Source organism: Piliocolobus tephrosceles, chromosome 5, assembly GCF_002776525.5.
Source record: "Piliocolobus tephrosceles isolate RC106 chromosome 5, ASM277652v3, whole genome shotgun sequence".
NCBI lineage: Eukaryota > Metazoa > Chordata > Mammalia > Primates > Cercopithecidae > Piliocolobus > Piliocolobus tephrosceles.
Window position 1 is genome coordinate 65,237,584 of NC_045438.1, and position 8,099 is coordinate 65,245,682.

The window sequence follows — 8,099 nt, forward strand, 5'->3', positions numbered from 1 at the left end:
TAAGATTTTGTTTTTTATATGCTGCAATTCCTTTCTTACAACCACAGCATAAGGTAATCCAAAGTTCCATTTCATATTTCTGCTTGTGTCCTTATTTTAAAAGAAAAGGAACAGGATTTCTTCTAGATTGCAGTTCCTATTTTGAGTGGAAATATTTTCATTCTGTTGTTCCAGCCCCGAGAAAGAAGCCAGATCATCTCTAGTTAAGAGTTCTTGGCTAGCCAAGGGAATTCTCTCATATTATAGGTCCTCAGCACGCATGATTGGGCCAGTAGATTCTTTCTGAGTGACTTCTGGGAATGAAATGGAGCTGCTGAGAAAATGTAGAACAAAATTCCAATATGGAAAATTACCCCACAAAGAAGTGACTTGTAATTTAAGATGTACTGTTACCACCTGATTTCCCATGATTGCATTTGTGGTTGACTTTATATACTCTTTTTCTCCCTTAAACTCTTCCTACTTAATAAAAATTAATTACAAATAAAAATGAGTGATGATCACAAACTATAAAAGCAACTGTGAAAAATGACATCTAGAAAATTTTGCTTCACGTTCTCAAAATTTGTGTTTTGGAGTCATTCTCAAATAACTCACCATAGAAGCAAATTTCTCAGACAACAATGATAAAGAGAAATATTGAAATGAAAATACGTAAATAAAGCTGCTTTTCACAGAAAAGTTTTTATTGTGGTGTAAAAAATACATAACGTAAAATTTACCAACTTCGTTTTCTTTTTGAGATGGAATCTCGCTCTGTCACCCAGGCTGGAGTGCAATAGTATGATCTCGGCTCACTGTAACCGCCGCCTCCTGGGTTCAAGTGATTCTCCTGCCTCAGCCTCCCGAGTAGCTGGGATTACAGGCACATGCCACCATGTCTGGCTAATTTTTGTATTTTTAGTAGAGACAGAGTTTCATCATGTTGGCCAGGCTGGTCTCAAACTCTTGGCCTCAAGTGATTTGCCCACCTCAGCCTCCCAAAGTGCTGGGATTACAGGTGTGAGCCACCGTGCTTGGCCCCATCTTGTATTTTTTTTTTTTTTTTGATATAGAGTCTCGCTCTGTCGCCCAGGTTAGAGTGCAGTGGCGCAATCTTGGCTCACTGCAAACTCTGCCTCCCGGCTTCAATTGATTCACCTGTCTCAGCATCCCCAGTAGCTGGGATTACAGGCGCCTGCCACTGTGCCTGGCTAATTTTTGTATTTTTAGTAGAAACGGGGTTTCACCATGTTGGCCAGGCTCGTCTCGAATTTCTGACCTCATGATTCACCCACCTTGGCCTCCCAAAGTGCTGAGATTACAGGCGTGAGCCACCACGCTCAGTGCCCCCCCGCCCTTTTTTTTTAGAAGGAATTTTACTCTTGTTGCTCAGTCTGGAGTGCTATGGCACGATCTCGGCTCACCACATCCTCTGCCTCCTGGGTTCAAATGATTCTCCTGCCTCAGCCTCCCTAATAGCTGGGATTACAGGCATGAGCCACCACGCCCCGCTACTTTTTATATTTTTAGTAGAGATGGGGTTTCACCATGTTGGTCAGGCTGGTCTCGAACTCCTGACCTCAAGTGATCCACCCGCCTCAGCCTCCCAAAGTGCTGGGATTACAGACGTGAACCACATACGGCCTTTTTTTTTTTTTTTTTTGTTAAGACAGAGTTTGCTCTTGTTGTCTAGACTGGAGTGCAATGGTTCAATCTCGGCTCACCACAACCTCCACTTCCAAGGTTCAAGTGATTCTCCTGCCTCAGCCTCCTGAGTAGCTGGGATTACAGGTGCGTGCCACCACGCCTGGCTAATGTTTGTATTGTTAGTAGAGACAGAGTTTCGCCATGTTGGCCAGGCCGGTCTCGAACTCCTGGCCTCAAGTGGTCTGCCCATCTCAGCCTCCCAAAGTGCTGGGATTACAGGCATGAGCCACCATGCCCTGCCCCATCTTGTATTTTTAAGTGTACAGTTCTGTGGCATTTACATTGGTCTGCAATCATCACCGTCATTCGTCTCTAGAACTTTTTATCTTACAAGGCTGAAACTGTACCCACTAAACACTAATGCTCCCTCCTCATTGCACACCCAGCCCCCATTGCCCTGGTCCCTGGCAAATACCACTCTACTTTCTGTCTCTGTGAATTTGACTACTATGGTATCTCATATAAGTAGAATCATATTTGTCCTTTTTGTGACTGACTTATTTCCTTAGCATGATGTCCTCGGGGCTCATTCACATTGCAGCATGTGTCAGAATATCCTTCCTTTTTTCATGAGATGGAGTTTCATTCCCGTTGCCCAGGTAGGAGTGCAATGGCGCGATCTCGACTCACTGCAACCTCCACCTCCTGGGTTCAAGGGATTCTCCTGCCTCAGCCTCACGAGTAGCTGAGATTACAGGTGCACACCACCACACCCAGCTAATTTTTTGTATTTTTGGTAGAGACGGGGTTTCTACCATGGCTAGGCTGATCTTGAACTCCTGACCTCAGGTGATCTGCCCACTTTGGCCTCCCAGAGTGCTGGGATTACAGGTGTGAGCCACTGCGCCTGGCCAATATCCTTCCTAAGGCTGAATGACATTCCATTGTGTGTATATGCCACATTTGTTTATCTAGTCATCCATTGATGTGGACTTGGGTTGCGTCCATTTTTTGGCTATTGTAAATAATGCTGCTGTTAACATGGGTATACAAATATCTGTTCTAGTCCCTCCTGTGAGTTTTGGGTCTACACTCAGATGTGGACTCAGTTTCCTAAGTAGTTGGGATTACAGGCGCCTGCCACCATGCCCGGCTAATTTTTGTATTTTTAATAGAGACGTGGTTTCACCATGTTGGCTAGGCTGGTCTCGAACTCCTGACCTCATGATCCGCCCACCTCAGCCTCCCAAATCCTTGGCCTGGGATTACAGGTGTGAGCCACTGCGCCCGGCACAGTGTTTAATTTTTTAGGGAACTGCCATACTGTTTTCCATAGAAACTGCACCATTTACATTCCCACTAACAGCACACAGGGGTTCCAGTTTTCCACATCCTCACTAACACTTACTTTTTTTAAAATAATAGCCATCCTAATGAGTGTAAAGAGCCATGCAAATCTTTAATGTCAACACATATACAGGTATATTTTATCTTCTTGAGAGATGTTTAGCTTGTTTTTAGCTTTTTACTGTGAAAACAAATCTATGATGAATAAAATCCTTGCCTGTACATCTTTGTGATTGTGGCTTATGGTCAGCTTGTATTATGTTACTAAAAGTTGAATTGCTGGATTGAAGGATATACATTTACAATATTTATTGCCATTTATACTTTGAGGGTTTCTTTCTTTCTTTCTTTTTTTTTTTTTGAGACAGAGTCTTGCTCTGTCACGCAGGCTGAAGTGCGGTGGTGGGATCTCAGCTCACTGAAATCTCTGCCTACTTGGCTCAATCGATCCTCATGTCTCAGCCTCTTGAGTAGCTGGGACTACAGGTGCGTGCCACCATGCCTGGTTAATTATTTTTTTGTATTTTCAGTAGAGACAGGGTTTCACCATATTGGCCAGGCTGGTCTTGAACTCCTGACCTTATGCAATCTGCCTGCCTCAGCCTCCAAAGGGTTGGGATTACAGGCGTGGGCCACTGCTCCCCACCTACTTTGAGGGTTTCTAATCCTCACACACAACCCTCCCCCAGCAAGGGTAGGTATTATCAATTAATTTTTTTTTTTTTTGCCAGCAAGATGGGCGACAACTGATATCTCATTGTTTTTATTGTGTTCTTTAGTTTCTAATAAGGGTTAATATCTTTTCATCTTTTTATCTCAATCTTTAATTAAATGAATTGAAAATTGCAAATAAGTGGTTTCCCAAGGAAAACTGGGGTACTATTACCAAAAGAAGGATGAATATATGCCATACGGGCAAAAGCAACACTCTTTTGTAGTTTTAATTTTCTTATTTTAACATTTGATTCATCCAGAATTTATCTTAATGGCTTTATTTTTCCAAATATTTAGCTAGTTTTCACAGCATTATTTACTTGGTCCATATTTTCTCCACTGATTTGAAATTTTTTGTTTGTTTGTTTGTTTGTTTTTGTTTTTTGAGGCAGAGTTTCACTCTTGTCACCCAGGCTGGAGTGCAATGGTGTGATCTCGGCTCACTGCAACCTCTGCCTCCCAGGTTCAAGCGATTCTCCTGCCTCAGCCTCCCGAGTAGCTGGGATTACAGGCGACCCACTGCCATGCCCAGCTAATTTTTGTATTTTCAGTAGAGACGGGGTTTTACCAAGTTGGCCAGGATGGTCTCGAACTCCTGACCTCAGGTGATCTGCCCGTCTCAGCCTCCCAAAGTGCTGGGATTACAGCCACTGTGCCTGACCATTTCTTGAACTGTATATTTTGTTATATTGATTTGTCTGTCATTTCTCGTGCTAGTACTACACTGCTTTACTTACTGTAGCTTTATCATCTCTTTCAGTGGCTGATAGGGCAAATCTGTTTATTTTTCTTTCCTTCCTAAAATTCCCTGTTGTTTTCACATGTTTATTCTTCCAGCGCAGTAGTTCTCAACCTTGGCTGCACATTGGAATCACTCAGGGAATGTTAATAAATGCTGATAACCTCACCCCACTCCCAGAAGTCCCAGTTTAATTGCTAGGGGTACAGTATGGGAACAGAGTTTTAATAGCTCCCCAGATGATTCTAAATGTGTAACCAAGTTGAGTACTACTTTGCAAGATGAACTTTAACACCATTTTCTTCCATTTCTGCTATGATTTTTATTTTTATTGCATTGAATTATAGATTAATTTAGAGATAATTGACATCTTTATAATACTGTGTTTTTCTGTTTCATTTGGTCATGGTTCTTTAGCTGAAAAAATCAGAAAGAGATTTTGGCTGATGCTATGGACTGAATGTTTGTGTTTCTCTCAAATTCATTCATATGCTGAATCCTAAATCCCCAATATGATGGCATGAGGAGGCGGGGCCTTTGAGAGGTGATTAGTGTTCTCATCAGGCAAGGAATCTGCCAGGCACCTTGACCTGGGACTCCCAGCTTCGAGAATTGTGAGAAATGAATTTCTGTTGTTTAAGGCACCCAGTCTATGGTTACTTGTTATAGCAGCCTAAACTAAGACAGCTGACTTAAAGGAAAAGTTGAAAGAAAGGATTTTCTGAAAGGATTTGGAGTAGCTCAGAGATGTGAAGAAAAGCTGAAGAACTAGGTGTGGGAATGGGAAAATTGAAGCAGCTGTTGGACTTGAAGCAGCTGAACTCAACTCCACTTACATTCTTAGCTCCTCCAGCTTTCCAGCTTTCAGGTATTTTGCTTGAATTTCAGATTCTGAAAAAGAATTCAATGGTCCTCCTTTGGGTAGCTCATCTACTCCTTGCCTGGAGGATGCTTGGAGTGACAGTTGCTACAAGCCTGCACATGGTAGGGAACCTAGAGAAGGGAAATCAGTAGCCAGGATGTTGCGGCAGTGGTGAAATGACAGTAACAATGACAAGTGCAACAAAAATAGCCATGCAGTATGCTGGTGTGAGCATGGCATTTCTCTTCACTTATATTTTCTTCAGTGTTCCTTGATGTTTTATAGTTTTTCTTATTTAATTTGCATATTACTCATTTAGCTAATTTGTGTTTCATGCATTTTATTTCCTTTGTGACTAGCAGCTTTTTGTTATTTTATTTTGTTATTATTTATTTATTTATTTTTTTGAGACGGAGTCTTACTCTGTTGCCCAGGCTGGAGTACAATGGTGCGATCTCTGCTCACTGCAACCTCTGCCTCCCAGGTTCAAGCGATTCTCCTGCCTCAGCCTCCCCAGTAGCTGGGATTACAGGCATGTGCCACCACACCCTTCTAATTTTGTATTTTTAGTAGAGATGGGGTTTCTCCATGTTGATCAGGCTGGTCTTGAACTCCCGACCTCAGGTGATCCACCCACCTTGGCCTCCCAAAGTGCTGGGATTATAGGTATGAGCCACTGCTACCAGCCTTGTTTTTTAAACTAAAATGTTTTCCATTTTAGTTCACAAACTAAGTACATAAACCTTATTCTTTTTTTTTGTTCTTGTACATTATGCCAGTTTATAGATATACTATAATGTATCTAACTTGTCTTCTACTATATGGGCTGTTTTTAATCTTTATCCATGTGTGTGTATATGTGTGTGTGTGTATACATATATATGTGTGTGTGTGTATACATATATGTGTATATATATATATACATATTTTTTGAGACGGAGTCTTGCTTTGTCACCCAGGCTGGAGTGCGGTGGCGCGCTCTGCACTCACTACAAGCTCTGCCTCTCAGGTTCACGCCATTCTCCTGCCTCAGCCTCCTGAGTAGCTGGGACTACAGGCACCTGCTACCACGCCCGGCTAATTTTTTGTATTTTTTTTTTTAGCAGAGACGGGATTTTACCGTGTTAGCTAGGATGATCTCCATCTCCTGACCTCGTGATCCACCCGCCTCAGCCTCCCAGAGTGCTGGGATTACAGGTGTGAGCCACCACGCCCGGCCCAGACATTATATATTTTTATATTTGTTAGTCTTACAAGTGAAAAAGGGGTCTGTGAGATTTAATTTGTATTTCTCTCATTATGAGTACAGCTGGTCACCTTTTCATATTTTAAGAACCATTTAAAATTCCTTTTATGTAAAGTTTTGCCAATTTTTCTATTAGGTTGTTAATCTTTCTCTTATTGTTTATAGGAGCTCTTTATATTTTAGGGAAAGTAGCCCTTTATTTTGATGTGGCCACAAATAATTTATTCCCACATTTTTGTTTGACAGTTAACTGCTTCTGGTTAACCTTAATGATCGAAAGGTTTTTTTTTTTTTTGGATGTGTGAGCCAAAGATTTATTTCTTCATTTCTTGCATTCGAAGTACTCTTTGATGACATCCTTGGCCTGAGACTCCTTGCCATAGTCCTTAACTACTACACAACTGCAACCAACAACTGTATGGGGTTTCCCCTCTGTCAGTTTTACAGAGCCCTTCCCATTCCTCTAGTTTCTTGTTGTCATGAACCTTAATTAGGTTGATTTGGTGTTCAGCACAAAGGGCCTCCACCAACTTGACATACATAGGCTCATTACAGTTGGACGCAAGCACACAAAGATGGCCTTGGCCCTTGTCTAAGGCTTTGGCAGCTTCGCGAATTCCACGAACTAGGCCTTCGTGAATGAGGGCGGTCTTCAGCACCTCTTGTAAAGCAGTATTAACGTCCATTACCCCTCCAGCAGCAATGCCTTCCTCGGCCATGGCGGTGGGTTACGGGTGAAGCTGAATCTTGAAGGCACCCAAGCTTCCGCCTCCGCGCGACTTGGCAGCGGCAGGGAAAGATCAATCGAAAGGTTTTTATACCTTGCCATGAGTGCATCAATTGTAAACTATTTTATTTTATTCTTTTCTTTTCTTTCTTTCTTCTTTTTTTCTTTTTTTGTGATATAGTCTTGCTCTGTCACCAGGCTGGAGTGCAGCGGTGCAATCTCGGGTCACTGCAACCTCTGCCTCCCGGGTTCAAGTGATTCTCCTGCGTCAGCCTCCTGAGTAGCTGGGACTACAGGCACCCACTACCACACCTGGGTGATTTTTGTATTTTTAGTAGGGACGGGGTTTCACCATGTTGGCCAGGCTGGTCTCGATCTCTTGACCTTGCGATCCACCCGCCTTGGCTTCTCAAAGTGCTGGGATTACAGGTGTGAGCCACCGTGCCCGGCTATTTATTTAGAGATAGGGTTCTGTTGCCCAGACTGGAGTGCAGTGGTATGATCATTGCTCGCTGTAATCTCAAACTCCCAGGTTCCAGCAATCCCTGCCTCAACCTACCAAGTAGCTGGGACTACAGATGTGCACCACTGCACCTGGCTAATTTGTGAACTATTTTAATTCTGATAAACATTGCTATTCCTTTAATAAACTCTTCCCTTTAGTTTCTTCCCTTTTCTGGATTTCTATTAGTTGGATTGTAGACCTCTTTGATTAACCCTCTAACCCTCTAATTTTCTTGTCTTTTTTCATATTTCTCATTATTCCTGGAAAATGGGTTAAACTTTATTTTCTTTCTTTCTTTCTTTCTTTCTTTCTTTCTTTCTTTCTTTCTTT

General features: G+C 42.3%; 1 pseudogene across 1 annotated transcript; it reads right to left on the minus strand.

Annotated features, from left to right (window-relative positions):
- Window positions 1-6,844: 6,844 nt before the first annotated feature.
- On the minus strand, window positions 6,845-7,328 carry LOC111538462 (annotated as a pseudogene). Its single transcript, XR_002730364.1, has one exon. The product of XR_002730364.1 is annotated as a 40S ribosomal protein S12 pseudogene (transcript).
- Window positions 7,329-8,099: the final 771 nt, after the last annotated feature.